Source organism: Erythrolamprus reginae, chromosome 2, assembly GCF_031021105.1.
Source record: "Erythrolamprus reginae isolate rEryReg1 chromosome 2, rEryReg1.hap1, whole genome shotgun sequence".
Classification (NCBI taxonomy): Eukaryota; Metazoa; Chordata; class Lepidosauria; order Squamata; family Dipsadidae; genus Erythrolamprus; species Erythrolamprus reginae.
In genome coordinates this window covers 434,760-452,503 of record NC_091951.1, presented here as the reverse complement: position 1 = coordinate 452,503, position 17,744 = coordinate 434,760, and the positions used below count along the sequence as shown (strand labels likewise).

Here is a 17,744-nt window from a genome sequence, read left to right as displayed (position 1 = left end):
CCCTTTCTCCAGATGATCTTGAGACCCTTTCTCAATTCCCTGTTGATTTCACGGGCGCTGTCCCGGTCTATGAACCTATCGCTTTCTCGGTTCGTAAAAACTTGAAACAAGCAATCTCTGAATATGGTCTTACCTCTGCTTATTGTCAGACTGTTTTTAAAAATCTTACCACAATCTATAACCTTCTTCCAACCCCAATCTTCTTCCTCAAAATTTTAAACTGGCTGTAGTTGATTTGAAAGATTTTTTTTCCTTTCCATTCTTTTGCAACCCCAAGACTGTTTGTTGCTTGCTTTTACTTTCCCTGTTTTCAACAATAGTTATCTTATTTCTCACTATCAGTGGAAAGTTTTGTCTTAAGGCATGTTAAACAGCCCTACTATGTGTCAATATGTGGTGCATTCATTGCTAGAGCCCTTTCGCCTCTTTCATGCGAACGATCTTTTGTACCACTTTGTACCATATGATATCTTACTTGCTGCTGATATGCCTCACCCATCCTTTTAACAAATTCTGCTCTTTCTCAACGCGCAGAATTGGCTGCTTCCATCCTAGCCTTTCAGAAATTACCTGATATACCTTTTAATCTTATTGTAGACTCCTTGTATGTTTCTCAGATTATTCTTAACATTTTTGATGCCTATTTGTCTCCGGCTGTTGAGAGCTCCTTAATGGCCTTGTTTTTTACTCTCCAGCAACTTGTTATGGCTAGGACTGCTCCCTTTTTTGTCGCTCACATACGCAGCCATCAGCCCTTTCCTGGCATGTTAACTGAGGGCAACGATGCTGCTGATAAGGCGGCACAGTCACCTGCTGTTTTTTCTCTGTCTTCCCCAACCCCTTGGGAGAGCCACTCCTATTTCCATCAAAACGCCAAAGCTCTCGCCAAACAATTTAGCATCTCAAAATCTGAAGCCTCGGCCATTGTTCAACAATGCCCCACATGCAGTCAGCATGCCAATTCCATCCCTATGGGAGTTAACCCGCGTGGTCTTGAGGCTTTACAAATTTGGCAAATGGATGTTACGCAATTCCAACCTTTTGCGCCCTGGAAATATTTACACGTTTCCGTTGATACCTATTCAGGTTTTATTATGGCCTCCCCACAAAGAGGCGAGGCCACCAAACACGTTATCAACCATTGTATTCGTACCTTTGCAACGATGGGATGCTCTAAAGAACTTAAAATGGGCGTTAGAAAAATTGAGAACGGAGAAAATCCCTCCGGGCCTCCCGTCCTTGCAAAACCAATTGAACAGAGTACTTTCTACTTTTAAATTCCTGAACTTAACTGGGTCCTCCGCTCCCTCTACTGCCGCCCAGCGACACTTTGCTGCGCATGTTTTTGCCTCCTCGACCCCCCATTTATTACAGGATACTTCCGGATCTGACCTGGAGAGGCCCTGCAGATCTCATCACCTGGGACCAAGGCTATGCCGCGGTACAACTAGAGGATCGTGTTTTGTGGGTTCCTGGCCGACACATTCGCCCCTTTTTGCCAAAAACTAAGGAAAAGAAGGAATCCCTCCCCGACCTCTCTGAGTGCTGTCTTTTTCATTGACGATGCCCACTCCAGCCACAGAGCCTGTTTCCATGCCCGCCCAGGAATCTGAACTGCATCAACCTCCAACCTATGCTGAAGCTTTTCCTGATCCCCCAGGGCACCCCCCACCTCGAGGATGCCCTGCCTTACGCATTCGCAAGCGCCCCTCTTTTGTCACTCTTTGGGGGGGGATTGAAAGGACCCATGTCATATATGTCATTTTTCTTGCATGTTTTTAAATTTGTGTTGTGTTTTTTGTGTTTAGTTTTTCTTATTGCCCTAGTTGCCTGTTCCCAGGCCCCCACTTACTCCCGCCCCAGACGATCTGAGGACCTGCAACAGTGGATGGAGTATAATATTTGGCTACGTCTTGCTAATCTCTCCAACTTGTCTACATTTTGTTTGTTACAAACTGTTGATATGCATATGATTCTTGGGCATTGTCTGATTCCTGTATGCACCCCCCTTTCTGTGTTTCTTAATGATTCTTCCTTGTCGATGTTTTTAACTGCCCGGGAACTACAATATACCAGATTTCATGAATGGGGTCCCGCATCATATCGTCTCCCTTCTGGAGCAATGTCATTATACACCCCTCACGTTGCCATAGGAGCGAATGTAACATGTGCCCGCATGGTTAATTGTTCTACCCATCGGTCCCATCCACGCTGCTTGAAATTGTCATCTGCCATATGGGAGCGCAATTGCTTATCCATTCTAAATGTGTCATTTGCCTATGGTCATGTGCTGCTGCCCGCAGGATGGCTTTTTACATGTGGCGATAGGACCTTCAATTATATTCCAGCTAACCTATCTGAAACCGTTTGTAGCCTTACCCGTTTACTCCCTGTTCTCCCCTCTAAGCAAGATGTACTTTTGTCTCACCATTATCGGCACCGCAGAACTATTATTCCCTTGGATAATACCTGTGATGATACTGTTGCCCTATTGAATAAAGCTGAATATATTTCTTTAACTGCCTCCCTTGTAGGGGTGCCCGCTTTGGCAGTGTACAATCAGCGTTTGATAGGAAAGCTTGCTTATGCCTTGGCAAAAGATATTAACAGAACCTCCATCGCCTTGGCTGGGTTAAATGAGGAGCAATCTGACCTGAGGCATGCGATATTAGATAACAGGGCCGCCATAGACTTTTTACTGTTACTCCACCATCAGGGTTGTCAGGCAGTTAAGAACATGTGTTGTTTTAATCTCACTGATAACTCTGCCACCATAGAAGAACAGATTAAGGAAATGAAGCATTTGATTGACAATATAGGCACAGATATATTACCTAATTGGTGGAATGCTCTATGGTCATGGCTTCCGGATGGCTCTTGGTTAAGAGTAATTTTTATGTATATGATTGGTATCATTTCAGCCGCTATATTGTTATGTTGTTTTATCCAATGTATTCCTTCCTTGTTTTTTATGTGTCGCTCTGCCTTTGTTCACAATGTATTGTATGAGTCTGCTCAACCTCTCATGGCCTTCCTGGAACCGTATTATGATGATCCAACGAACATGAAGGAACCTTTCCACTTCCCCGGTGATGAAGAAATAGAAACAGAGCACTGATTTGGGTGCTTGCGTTCCAACAAAAACAAAACGTAGGAGATGTGGCTGCCATATCATGTTAGGATAGGATTCAACATCTGGACTTCTAACATAACTGTCTTATACACTTTTATTCCATTAGCCAGGAACAGGATTGCATGTAGGTCACAAAGTGAGTCTGCATTTCTGGTGAAATCTGCTTGGAAGTGACTGGCCATAAAGCAGTTCAAGGCAGCTCTCCTCGAATAACAAGAATGTGCCAGCAGGATGAGAACTGTGATAAAAGGATGCATGTTTACATTTCCTGGGGCACACCGGACGAAAACAGCAATAAAAGACCTTGCTTTGTGGTATATAGGAAGATAACCATATTCATAACAAAGGTCCCAGGAAATTGGCCATAAGAGACATTTGTTCAGTAGAAGCTAGTTACGTGCCATATGTAGATAGGAAAGGCTCGGAAGTTGTGTCATATCTTAGAGTCATGTTATTGGATGTTTGTATACCACTTGACATATACGTATAACCTTACCCAATTTGCATATTCCCCCCAATAAAAGGGCATGCATAGCTCTATACTGTGTCATTTCACCCGGAGAGAAATGTGTCCAGGTTTTCTTTCTCGGATTCGGTTTCGTGAGTGACCCCACACGTCTGGGTTGCCCTAAGTCCCTCTGAAGACCCTGTTCCCCTCAGGGACTTTGCGGCATCCGCAATAGTCAATGAAAAAAAGGCTGCCTATAGGAGGTATAAAGAGTCTGGAAGTATAGCTGATAGGGAGGTGTATAAAATGAGACAGAAGGAGGTGAAACAGATAATATATGCTGCTAAAGCCTCAAAAGAGGAAGAAATTGCCAAATCTCTAAAGAAGGGGGATAAAACCTTCTTCAGATATATTAGTGATAAGAAGAAGAAAAACTGCGGCATCACGAAGCTTAGTACAAGGAATAACACATGCATTAATGGGAATAAGGAGATCGCTGACCATTTCAATAGCTACTTCTGTTCAGTTTTCTCAAAAGACACCTTACAAAATAATACTATAGAGGGATATAGCATTGCTTCCAGCTGTACGGATTCAGCTCGTGATCTTAGAAGCCGATGTCTTAGAAGAACTTGAACGATTAAAGATAAATAAGGCAATGGGTCCAGATGGCATCCACCCCAGAGTTCTTAAAGAACTCAGATCTGTCATTGCTACCCCCGACTGAGTTGTTTAACCAATCCTTGTTAACAGGAGATGTTCCTGAGGATTGGAGAATGGCCAGTGTTGTGCCTATCCACAAGAAGGGCAGTAGAGAAGAAGCTGGTAACTACAGGCCAGTTAGCTTGACATCAGTTGTAGTTAAAATGATGGAGACTCTACTCAAAAAGAGGATAAATCAGCACCTAAAAAACAATAACTTATTGGGCCCAAATCAGCATGGCTTTACTGAAGGCAAATCATGTCAGAGTAATCTCATTGATTTCTTTGACTATGTCACAAAGGTGTTGGATGAAGGTGGTGCCGTGGATATTGCCTACCTGGACTTCAGCAAAGCCTTTGATACGGTTCCACATAAAGAGCTGATAGATAAATTAGTGAAGAATGGACTTAATCCCTGAATAATTCAATGGATTTGCAGCTGGCTAAAGCGTAGACATCAGAGAGTTATTGTTAATGGCGAGTATTCTGAGCAGAGTCAGGTTACAAGCGGTGTGCCACAAGGGTCTGTTCTGGGTCCTATTCTTTTTAATATGTTTGTGAGTGACATAGGGGAAGGTTTGGTAGGAAAGGTTTGCCTATTTGCCGATGACTCTAAAGTGTGCAATAGGGTTGATATTCCTGGAGGGGTCTGTAATATGGTAAATGATTTAGCTTTACTAGATAAATGGTCAAAGCAATGGAAACTGCAGTTTAATGTTTCCAAATGTAAAATAATGCACTTGGGGAAAAGGAATCCTCAATCTGAGTATTGTATTGGCAGTTCTGTGTTAGCATTTGGAATACTGTGTTCAGTTCTGGAGACCTCACCTACAAAAAGATATTGACAAAATTGAACGGGTCCAAAGACGGGCTACAAGAATGGTGGAAGGTCTTAAGCATAAAACGTATCAGGAAAGACTTAATGAACTCAATCTGTATAGTCTGGAGGATAGAAGGAAAAGGGGGGACATGATCGAAACATTTAAATATATTAAAGGGTTAAATAAGGTCCAGGAGGGAAGTGTTTTTAATAGGAAAGTGAACACAAGAACAAGGGGACACAATCTGAAGTTAGTTGGGGGTAAGATCAAAAGCAACATGAGAAAATATTATTTTACTGAAAGAGTAGTATATCCTTGGAACAAACTTCCAGCAGACGTGGTAGATAAATCCACAGTAACTGAATTTAAACATGCCTGGGATAAACATATATCCATCCTAAGATAAAATACAGAAAATAGTATAAGGGCAGACTAGATGGACCATGAGGTCTTTTTCTGCCGTCAGACTTCTATGTTTCTATGTAATAGGAAAGTGAACCCAAGAACAAGGGGACACAATCTGAAGTTAGTTGGGGGAAAGATCAAAAGCAACATGAGAAAATATAATTTTACTGAAAGAGTAGTATATCCTTGGAACAAACTTCCAGCAGACGTGGTAGATAAATCCACAGTAACTGAATTTAAACATGCCTGGGATAAACATATATCCATCCTAAGATAAAATACAGAAAATAGTATAAGGGCAGACTAGATGGACCATGAGGTCTTTTTCTGCCGTCAGACTTCTATGTTTCTAAGTTGGAAGGGACCTTGGAGGTCATCTAGTGCAACCCACTGCTCAATCTGAGACTTGAAGAGGGAGACGTTGGGGGTCAGAATGGGGCAGGAGGCTCGAGTTGTGGGGCAGAGAAATGGCTGGGTGAGCGAAGGGGGAGACTCAGGTGTCCCCAAAAGGCCCCCCAGGAGTGCTTGGGGAGGACCATGCGGGCTGCCATTTGGACCTTCAAAATGGGCTTGAGGGGGAAATAGATCGAGAGGGCGGAGGGGCTCTGAGCAAGAGAAGGTCCAGGCTGCCATTCTCCTCCCCCCCCCCAATTTGCCACCATCTGCCTCCATTTGCAAAGAGGACATAGGAGTCATTAGCGACTAAAGGATTAATTTGTGAGCGCTGCAGAAAAAGAGATGCGCAGGCCCACACTGCAGGGGGCTGGTTGACAGGCAGGGAAGGGTAGAGGGAGAATCCTCCCATTTCAGCTCCAAAGGATTCTGGAATCCTCAGAAACTGACTCAATTAGGGGATTAATCGAGAGGGGAGGGCCCATTTCCCCTGCCCCCCCACAGATGTTTCATATGAGCATATAGGGTGGGGGTGGCAGCAAAGAAAAGAGCCGGGGGGGGGGGTCACTTGGATGGAAATTGAGTGAAATGTCACAAGGGGAAAGGGGGCCATGAAGAAGAGCCCAGAAACTTGGGGTGCCCCCTCCCCGAAGGAGGAATGGCCCCCTTCTTCCCTTCCCACTTGAAATTTCCCAAAACGTGGAGAAATTCTGGGAAAGATTTTATTTATTTATTTATTTATTTATTTATTACTTAGATTTGTATGCCGCCCCTCTCCGAAGACTCGGGGCAGCTCACAACATGTAAAAAACAAATCATAAGCAATCAGACAAATTTAAAATATTTAAATATTTAAAAAACCCCATATGCTAACAGTCACACACACAGACATACCATGCATAAATTAAACGTGCCCAGGGGGAGATGTTTCAGTTCCCCCATGCCTGACGGCAAAGGTGGGTTTTAAGGAGTTTACGGAAGGCAGGAAGAGTAGGGGCAGTTCTAATCTCCGGGGGGAGTTGGTTCCAGAGGGCCGGGGCCGCCACAGAGAAGGCTCTTCCCCTGGGGCCCGCCAACCGACATTGTTTAGTTGACGGGACCCGGAGAAGGCCCACTCTGTGGGACCTAATCGGTCGCTGGGATTCGTGCGGCAGGAGGCGGTCTCGGAGATATTCTGGTCCGATGCCATGAAGGGCTTTAAAGGTCATAACCAACACTTTGAATTGTGACCGGAAATTGATCGGCAACCAATGCAGACTGCGGAGTGTTAGTGTTGGTGTGTTTTTCTTTTAGACTCCAATACGTTTTCAGGTCTCTGTAAGGAAAAACTGCCCCAAATCTGAACAATTTGCTCTGTGCACTTTATTTCTTTTTAATGGAGCAATTAAAGAATTTTTAAAACCTCCAGTAACATTTAGAAGAGGTTCAGACGAAGGAGAAGAGTCGAAACTCTCCTGCAGGTGGGTGGGAGGGAGCTGCTGGAAGGAGCCAATCAGGATCCTTCGTGGGCTGGAGGACTCGGTGCGACCCCCTCCCCATGGATAGCGTGAAAAGAATGGGGGGGATCTTGGGGGGACAGTGGGGGAGATGGAGGCAGAGGAGGCAAATCCCAAGATCACCGGAGAGCTTTGGATGGGATCCCTCTTGTTCTCCTCCTTCAGCAAATCCTCTAAGTGGCACAACTGTTAGATGGATTAATGGGGGACGGGTGGGGGTGTCTGGGTGGGCCCCCCAAGAGGGTCCTTAAAATGTCCATTCCATCTCAGAGCACTTTGCTAACAGGGTTGCTCTCTGTTTAGGGATTATTTTAATCACTGTTAATTCTATAAAGCTGAAGAACAATCAATTCGTTAGTTGTAAATTAAAGCTGGGATCTAATCTGTTGCCATCCAGACAAATAATTCCAGTGTGGGTTTGTTTTGTTTTTCATAATAAGCCCATTTGCATCTGGGAGCATTAAAAAGATCTTTGTGGACCAGCTATAAAAAGGCAATGGTTTTACAAAGTGAAATTGTGACTTTGTTTGAGGAAGAAATGCAAATTTTGGATGCGAAAAACTATTTCAGCAAGAAAATGGATGGAGCATTTTTTAATGTGGAAATTGAAAACTTTCGATTTCACATTTTATTGAAAACAACTTCTATACATTGTTTTTAGTAGTTGATACAGCCTTTCACAGTCCAATGTAAGAGAAAAAACCTCGGACAAGAAACTTAAAAACAACTTTTTCTCTTTGGTGAGGCAACCTGGATTTTCTCTCTGGTGAAGCAACCTGGATTTTCTCTCTGGTGAAGCAACCTAGATTAAATCCAGGATGACCCTTTTATTGAAAGCAAACAAAGAAAGGCAGGCTTCTGTGATGCTACATTTCACATGGGTCTGTTACACCAATTCAAACTTATAACGTATTAAGCGTACAAAATATAACCAATAAAAATCACACAACTTGTGCTACATTTCAAGGTGCTGATTCATGAGAAAAAGAAAGCAAGAGCGAGAGAAGGGCCCCATCAGCCCACCTCATGATATATAATGTTGCACTTTTCTTAGGCTAGCAGCAAGGAAAGCAAGATAAGAGTGCAGGGAAAGAGAATGTTGCTAGAGAAACTGGGTCATCATACGTGTCATGCTCAAGGTCTATGCTTTTCGCACGCACATTCCAAGACACTAGTTCCCGCGTTCCCACATCTCCCCTGTTTTTATTTTTTAAAAGATAGACTCTTTCTCCTCGCTGGGCAGAGAGAAAGGTTGCTTCTTTGATATAGCTTCCAGCTGATGCAAGTGGGCCTCTAAGTCCAGAAGGGGTTTAATTTCCCTAGTGAGAATGACCTTCCTATTAGAGGGCAGAAGACTTTTAAAGATTTGTAGTAATGATGGAATGCATTGAATACAGCAGCAAAGTGTTACAAGAATTATTACCACAACAATCACAGTAGTTAGGATAATATGTAGCCAGGAGCCATCCAGAAGCCAGGACCAAAGGGCATCCCACCAGGCAGGTAACACATCCTCTCAAATGTGAGATGCAAGATCCTTTAAGTTGTCCAATTGCTTTTTTATCAAATGTGAGTTGTCTGAGATGTTAAAGCAACACATGTTTTTTACAGACTCACATCCTAGATGATGTAACAATAACAAAACGTCTATAGCAGCTCTATTCTCCAAAATTGCATGTCAGAGCTCTATTTGTTCTTGTGTTAAGGCAGCAATGGCTATTGATGTAGCGTTAATGGTTTTTGCTAAAGAACAGGCAATGCGATGCGCTGTTTGTTGGTTGTCTGCGGCCAAACCAGGTACCCCCACTAGGGATACCGAAAGTGAAACATACTCAGCTTTGCTCAAAAGTTTTATCTCATCATTGCATAAAGCGTCAAGGGGTAGCAAAATAGCAAAACTAACAAACAATTCAATAAGCACACAAGGATAAAAAAAGAGTGATGATTAGATGTTTTTTGATGAAGCAATGAATATCCCCTGGGAGATTCTTCACGTTCTTTGTAAGGCAGTGGTTGTGGGTGCCCCTGCCCAGTCTCCAGGTCAGGCAGGGGGTCAGCCAGTTATTGGAGTGCTGTCATCTCTGGAGGTTCCCGCAGGAAGGGGAGGTGTGTGTGAATGTCCATGTCCCCCTTTTGTGTCTGCATGTTTAGGAAGATATAGTCTTACGTGTCTTCCTGGTACCCACAGCACCCGATCGTCAAGCTGTACTGCAGCGTAGCCTCGTCCCCAGGTGATAAGATCTGCTGGGCCTCTCCAAGTGAGATCCGGTAGCTGACGATAGTAGACCAAAGGCCTGGGGGAGGAGACTGGAACTGTGGAAAAATGACGAGTCGCAGTAGAGGATGAAGGAGTGCCAGTCAGATTAAGAAAATTTAAAGTATATAAACAAAGATTAAGAGTGTTTTGCACCGCTGGGAGGTTAGGGGTGGTTTTCCCCTTCATCTGATCGTATCTGTCCAGGGCACGCTTTAGCGTTAAATGAGCCCTCTCTGCAAGAGATTGGCCCTGGCTGTTGTAAGGAATCCCAAATTTATGCACAATGTCCCACTGGTTACAGAAGGCAGCAAAGGCCGCACTCGTGTAAGCAGGTGCATTATCAGTTTTCAGTTCTTTTGGACGTCCCAACGATGCAAAGGTGCGAATACAGTGATTTATAACATATCTTGTGGCTTCACCTCTTTGTGGAGTAGCCATAATGTAGCCTGAGTATGTATCAATGGAAACATGAAGATATTTCCAAGAAGCGAAGGGAGGATATTGCGTTACATCCATTTGCCAAATCTGGCAGCATTCCGTACCTCTAGGGTTGACCCCCATAGGTATGGAGTTCGCTTGTTGGCTACAGGTGGGACATTGCTGAATAATAGCAGATGCTTCATTTGCTGTTATGCCAAATTGTTTCATGAGTGCCTTTTTATTCTGGTGAAAATAAGAATGACTTTCCCAAGGAGTCGGGGCTGAAACAACAGCCATGAGGGAGACGGAGGCAGTTGCTGCTGAAGCTGCAGCGTCTGCTACATTGTTTCCTTCTTGCAAAAATCCAGGAAAGGGTTGATGACTCCTAATATGGGAAACAAAAAATAAACACTTTCATGCCATGATTAATTTTTGCAAGGACAAAAACAAAGACAAAAGGTTTGCATCCAATGATGGTGACAGATAGGAATCAAAAATGGAAGAAACAATTTGAGTGACATACAAACTGTCAAGAATCAAATTAAAAGGTTCCTTAGAAAAAATTGTAAATGCCAAAATAGATGCAGCCAATTCAGCCCTCTGAGCAGAGGTCTGAGGGGGAGTAATTTTTGTTAACCACTTACCCTCGTGCAGCCAGGCACATGCCCCATAAGTCTTGCTACCATCTGCGAATACAGTGACAGCGTCAGAAATGGGAGCAGGGGACAGTGGGGAGCGCCATTGAAAAGGGACTGTCCTTACAAGTGACAGTCTTGGGTCAGGGGGCGCATGACAAGAAACCTCCCCAGGCCAATCAGCCAGTGCGAACTGAAGATGATCAGAGTTCACAAACAAAGGATCCCATACTGATAAAGAAACGGGTATATACAACACAGAAGGTTCAATTCCAGCCAACAATTTTGCTCTGTGCCGGCATTTGACAATGAGTGTAGCAAAAAGATGAATCTTCTGAGAGACAGTGGTGCGTGGGGTATGAGAAAGATGAATCCATTCCAGAATTAATAATTTTGAGGACTTTTGTGCAAGAACTGCAGTGGGGAGACCCACAGTGTTTAATAAAATCATGACAAGAGGAAGATTGGCTTCCATCCTGTCCACCCACATGTGCTGTAGAGCAGCATTGACTTGTTGCAAGGCTTCTAAATGAATGGCAGTTAATTGAATGAGATCATGGGGTGCTGAACCCAAAGTAAGTGCAGAAAATAAAGGAGCCAAGGTGGTAAGTCCCACATAGGGATCCCAAATATTGTTGCAATTTAACCAAAGTAGTGGGTGAAGTTAATTTCAAACAAGGTAACTCAGGAGAAGCATGAGAAGCAAGCAATTTGTGACCCAAATAAGAAAAAGGTTCACATTTTTGGATTTTTTCTGGAGCTATGTGCAAACCATGTTGATGTAATATGGCTGTTAATTCTTTTAAGGTTTGCTGTATTAAGACAATCAACAAACACAAATAACAACAATGCCTTTTTAAATGCAGGATTAGTGCAAAATCTCACCCCCACATGTTAACATGCAAAGGCAAAACAACAGGTAAACAAGTAATGGCAAAACAAAAGGAAAAGAAACAGCTTCTACAATCTTGCTAGCTACAAACAGAACATAGACCAAAGAAGGCTCATATGACATAACAAAAACAACCTTTGGAGCGGGGCTGGCTGCATGCCCCCCCCTCCTCTAGTTTCCCGATGAAAACCATTTTTGCACCGGGACATACAGTTTTTGGCTTGCTAGTTTTTAAAGTGCCTTTAGCAGCACCTCCCCCGGGGGCTTTGCATTGAGACTTATAATGACCAAATTTTCCGCAATTATGACAACTACCATGTTTCAAATTTCCCACGTTTTGCAATACCAATGCAAGTGTTTCCATATTATAAGCAATGGTTCCAACTATACGACAAGCTTATATATAATCAGCCAGACCCACATCAATTTTACTAAACAAAGGTTAAATTATGCATTTGCAACAATTTCAATAAGACCTGAGACATAATGATTAGTGATTCCACACAAAACATATTGGACAAAATGAATAAAATAAAGCTACTGCTTGCTTAAAATCTCTAATTAGTTTCATAGGAAACGGCTCAATGTTAGTAATTCTCTAAAACACAGAAAAACAATAACTATATTCATCCACCAGCAGCTCCACCCTTTCTTTTGCCTGTTGGAAACCTTGTCTCACTTGTTTTTCCCTTTGGAACAGAGGCTATCAGGGAGCTTTCAGCAGCAGGGGGCAATTTTGAATCAAATTTAAAGTCAGATTGATAAGGTGACAGAGTGTCCGAAACCCTGTTCAGTGCACTGTCGTGAGACCGAAGGCAGTCCATGACCACCCTCCAAGTGAACAATACCTCATGAAGGTATGTTCCCAATTTAGCCCAAACAAGAGATTTAAGAGAGCCTTTCTCAGGATAAGCAAGACAGTTTTTATAAATATATTTGAGAAGGCTTTTGAGGTCAGTTTTAGAGGGACTGTACAAATTTTTCCCATTAGGTTTTAAAATTATTGAAGCCTTGACTAATAGTCTAAGTTCTTGAAGGTGCGCGACCTGGGGCTTAGAAAATGCTGCCCCCATACTCATGTAAGGGTTCTTCGTGCTCTGACGACCGGCCCTGGGTGCGGGAGCTTACCTGCTTGGATGAGCATGGAGGTGTCAAGGAACGCAGTCAGTTGATGGGGTAGACCACAATGCAATTCATCACGTCGTAGGTCACCAGTTATGGAAGCTCGCAGCTGGCAACTGACTGCGGGTTACTCACGAATCCAATGTAAGAGAAAAAACCTCGGACAAGAAACTTAAAAACAACTTTTTCTCTTTGGTGAGGCAACCTGGATTTTCTCTCTGGTGAAGCAACCTGGATTTTCTCTCTGGTGAAGCAACCTAGATTAAATCCAGGATGACCCTTTTATTGAAAGCAAACAAAGAAAGGCAGGCTTCTGTGATGCTACATTTCACATGGGTCTGTTACACCAATTCAAACTTATAACGTATTAAGCGTACAAAATATAACCAATAAAAATCACACAACTTGTGCTACATTTCAAGGTGCTGATTCATGAGAAAAAGAAAGCAAGAGCGAGAGAAGGGCCCCATCAGCCCACCTCATGATATATAATGTTGCACTTTTCTTAGGCTAGCAGCAAGGAAAGCAAGATAAGAGTGCAGGGAAAGAGAATGTTGCTAGAGAAACTGGGTCATCATACGTGTCATGCTCAAGGTCTATGCTTTTCGCACGCACATTCCAAGACACTAGTTCCCGCGTTCCCACAACATTTTATTGAAAACAACTTCTATACATTGTTTTTAGTAGTTGATACAGCCTTTCATGCTTCTGAGGTCGCTAAAATGAGGACAAATTGCTGGGGACAATAAGCTGACTTTGTACACAGCTCAGAGGTAAAGTGGTAAAGCATTGTGGAGTAGTATATAAATCTAAGTGGAATTGCTATTTCTATATAGTTTCTCCAGAGAATGGATTCTTTTATGAGAAGACAGAGTACCATTCTGAGCAAAGGTCTTTCCACACTTCATGCATTTATATGGTTTCTCCCCTGTGTGGATCCTGTTATGGGAAGTAAATCCACTGCTATGAGCAAAGGTCTTTCCACACTCCATGCATTTATACGACTTCTCCCCTGTGTGGATCTTTTTATGAGAAGATAGATTACAATTGTGAACAAAGGTCTTTCCACAATCCAAGCATTTATACGGCTTCTCCCCTGTGTGGATCCTGTTATGGGAAGTAAGTACACTGCTATGAGCAAAGGTCTTTCCACACTCCATGCATTTATACGGCTTCTCCCCTGTGTGGATCCTCTTATGGGAAATAAGATGACTTCTCTGAGCAAACGTCTTTCCACACTCCAAGCATTTATACGGCTTCTCCCCTGTGTGGATCCTTTTGTGGTAAATAAGTTGACTTCTATGAGCAAAGGTCTTTCCACACTCCATGCATTTATACGGCTTCTCCCCAGTGTGGATCCTCTTATGGGAAATAAAGTTATACTTTCGAACAAAGGTCTTTCCACACTCCAAGCATTTATATGGCTTCTCCCCTGTGTGGATTCTGTTATGGAAAATAAATGCACCGCTATGAGCAAAGGTCTTTCCACACTCCATGCATTTATACGGCTTCTCCCCAGTGTGGATCCTCTTATGGGAAGTAAATCCACTGCTTTGAGCAAAGGTCTTTCCACACTCCATGCATTTATACGGCTTCTCTCCTGTGTGAATCTTCTTATGGGAAGTAAATCCACTGCTTTGAGCAAAGGTCTTTCCACACTCCATGCATTTATACGGCTTCTCCCCTGTGTGGATTCTTTTATGGGAAATAAATGACATGTTATGAGCAAAGGTCTTTCCACACTCCATGCATTTATATGGCTTCTCCCCGGTGTGGATCCTCCTATGGGAAGTAAGTGCACTGCTAACAGCAAAGGTCTTTCCACACTCCATGCATTTATATGGCTTCTCCCCTGTGTGGATCCTTTCGTGGATAGTAAGTTGCCACGTTCTACTAAAACATTTTCCACATTTCAAACATTTATATGGCTTCCCTTTTGTATCAATCTCTTTTTGAGATGTAAGGTAGTTATTTCCAAAAGAAAGAATGGATGTGCCATTGTAATTTTGTCCATTGTGTCTTCTTATAGCATCTTCTCCTTTGTTTTGGGTGAAATAGTTTTCATTTACTTGTATTTTAGCTTTAACTAGCTTCACACTTTTTCCAATATATTTTTTCTTCATTTTCTCTTGTCGGGCAAGAATGTTTTGCATCGGAGCATCAGTGGAAGATGAGCTTTCCTGATTCCAATTCTTTGACTGGTTTCTCTCAGGGCTTTCGAATTTCATTCCAATTCCAAACTTCTCCATTCCATCTTTATCACTGATCAGTTGGAACAGTTCACAGGAATCTTGATTCTCCTGCCCATTATGACCTTGAAAGCAAAAGGGAAATGAAAATGATGACAAAGTTAGAGAAAACCATCAAAATGTAGAACGTCAAGTGAATATCCTTCTGAATTTGTCCAACATTCCATTAGGTTGTATGTTTGCATCATCATCATCATCATCATAAGAAGAAGAAGAAGAAGAAGAAGAAGAAGAAGTAATAATTTATTGGTTTTGTATGCCACCCTTCTCAGAAGGTTCTGATGAGAGGAAAGATCAAAAGCAACATGAGAAAATATTATTTTACTGAAAGAGTAGTAGATGCTTGGAAGAAACTTCCAGCAGACGTGCTTGGTAAATCCTCAGTAACTGAATTTAAACATGCCTGGTATAAACATATATCCGTCCTAAAATAAAATACAAAAAACAGTATAAGGGCAGACTAGATGGATCATGAGGTCTTTTTCTGCCGTCAGTCTTCTATGTTTCTATGACTGCATGCTCACAGTGTTGTGATATAGACATTATGATTTCTATATTCAAGAGTTATGAAAGCTTTGAAAATATTTAGATGTCTCTTTCTTTATAATCTATCTATCTATCTATCCATCCATCTATCTATAAATCTCACTCAGAGCCAGTTTTGAATTATAGAATGGAATAGAAAAACAAAAGGGACCTTGGAGGTCCGCTAGTCCACCCCCCCCCACCCCCCCCACCCCGATTAGGCAGGAAAGCCTTCCACCACTTCAGTGAAATGGTTATCCTACATCTTCTTAAAAACTTCCAGTGTTGGAGCATTCACAACTTCTGGAGGCAAGCTGTTCCACTGATTAATTGTTTCAAGTGTCAGGAAATTTCTCCTTGGTTCTAAGTTGCTTTTCTCCTTGATTAGTTTCCACCCGTGGCTTCTTGTCCCGCCCTCAGGTGCTGTGGAGAACAGTTTGACTCCCTCTTCTTTGTGGAAGCCCCTGAGATATTGGAAAACTGCCATCACTCTGGATGTGGCACAGGAGTCAGTTCGCAGAGAGCGGAGATCTAAAGTACTTTAGGGATAGATCACACGAGACCAGTAGTGCAAGATCCCAGGCTACTAATATCATGTGATCTCACACCTTCAGGCATTGAAGAACTTTAAGGACTGAGGACTGCACGAGATCCAGGGCAAAAGTCTTTGGAGACGAAGGGACCTTCCCTCTCTCGGCCAACATTTTGCCCTGGATCTTGTGCAGGCCTTGTTTAGCCGGGAACAGAGGCCTAGAGCATTATAGTGCGATATCACGTGAGATCAATAGTGCTACGTTTTCTACCACTGACTTCTCATATATCTCAATACTTTAGGCTTCTTCTTTCTGCAAATGCACCCAAGTAGGCAAAGGAACCGATGGAAAGTCCTGTTCTCACACAAGTTTGGAGGTTTGAGACAAATGACAACACACTCCTCTCACATGACCTACAGGGGACACGCAAAAGCACACCTCATTCTTTTTACACACCCCAACATATAAGTTCAAATAGAAATGGAAAAATACAGATGTGAAATGGCAGATAAAGCATCTAAGCCAAGAGACATTGACTCTTTCCTTCCTTGGAGCACCAGAAGGCCATGTCCTTTCCTTCTCCCGCCCAGGAGACGATGTCTCATTATATTGGTTGTTAAATAAAGAACTAACTATAATCTTCCTTCTTGACCTCTGATTGGTGTCATACTCTTACCCAGAAAAACCACGTTCCTATGGTTTTCCAGCATGACTTCCGAATGCAGCGCTTTCTGGTTCTAAGTTGCTTTTCTCCTTGATTAGTTTCCACCCGTGGCTTCTTGTCCCGCCCTCAGGTGCTTTGGAGAACAGTTTGACTCCCTCTTCTTTGTGGAAGCCCCTGAGATATTGGAAAACTGCCACCACTCTGGATGTGGTACAGGAGTCAGTTCGCAGGGAGCGGAGATCTAAAGTACTTTAGGGATAGATCACACGAGAGCAGTAGTGCAAGATCCCAGGCTACTAATATCATGTGATCTCACACCTTCAGGCATTGAAGAACTTTAAGAACTGAGGACTGCACGAGATCCAGGGCAAAAGTCTTTGGAGACGAAGGGACCTTCCCTCTCTCGGCCAACATTTTGCCCTGGATCTTGTGCAGGCCTTGGGTAGCCGGGAACAGAGGCCTAGAGCATTATAGTGCAATATCACGTGAGATCAATAGTGCTACGTTTTCTACGACTGACTTTACATATCTCTTGTTCTGTCTGGGTCACTCCGGAAGCCAAGACCAACCCAAGAAGAGAAGCCAGACACATAGAAACATAGAAACATAGAAACATAGAAGACTAACGGCAGAAAAAGACTTCATGGTCCATCTAGTCTGTCCTTATACTATTTTCTGTATTTTATCTTAGGATGGATATATGTTTATCCCAGGCATGTTTAAATTCAGTTACTGTGGATTTACCAACCACGTCTGCTGGAAGTTTGTTCCAAGCTTCTACTACTCTTTCAGTAAAATAATATTTTCTCACGTTGCTTTTGATCTTTCCCCCAACTAACTTCAGATTGTGTCCCCTTGTTCTTGTGTTCATTTTCCTATTAAAAACACTTCACTCCTGAACCCTATTTAACCATTTAACATATTTAAATGTTTCGATCATGTCCCCCCTTTTCCTTCTGCCCTCCAGACTATACAGATTGAGTTCATTAAGTCTTTCCTGATACGTTTTGTACTTAAGACTTTTTAACAGGAAAATGAACACAAGAACA

At 42.8% G+C, this 17,744-nt stretch overlaps 1 pseudogene; it reads right to left on the bottom strand.

Moving 5' to 3' along the window:
* Positions 1-13,357: 13,357 nt before the first annotated feature.
* Positions 13,358-17,744, bottom strand: part of LOC139162978 (zinc finger protein 208-like) — a 65,276-nt pseudogene continuing 60,889 nt past the window's right edge.